Raw genomic sequence first — 312 nt, forward strand, 5'->3', positions numbered from 1 at the left:
ATTTAATTCGCACAGAATAATAATATTTGTTAGATATCTATTCGATTTTTATGAAACCAAAATAAAAACCATTATAAACGTAAAAAAAAATAATTTACGTTTACAGTGTTTCCAAGGAATCAATTCCTTCTAAATTAATATTTAGATCCAGCGGTCACCCATCCAAGTCACGACCGCCGTCAACGTTGCTTAACTTCTGTGATCAGGAATTGCAGACACTTCGTGATGATCCATGATTACTTGATATTAATGTTATGGATATATTCGTGATAAATCAAATTAATACAATTATCAAAAAAACATCTTTTAAAA

This window comes from Wasmannia auropunctata, unplaced genomic scaffold (genome assembly GCF_000956235.1).
Source record: "Wasmannia auropunctata unplaced genomic scaffold, wasmannia.A_1.0 LD336095.1, whole genome shotgun sequence".
NCBI classification, from domain to species: domain Eukaryota; kingdom Metazoa; phylum Arthropoda; class Insecta; order Hymenoptera; family Formicidae; genus Wasmannia; species Wasmannia auropunctata.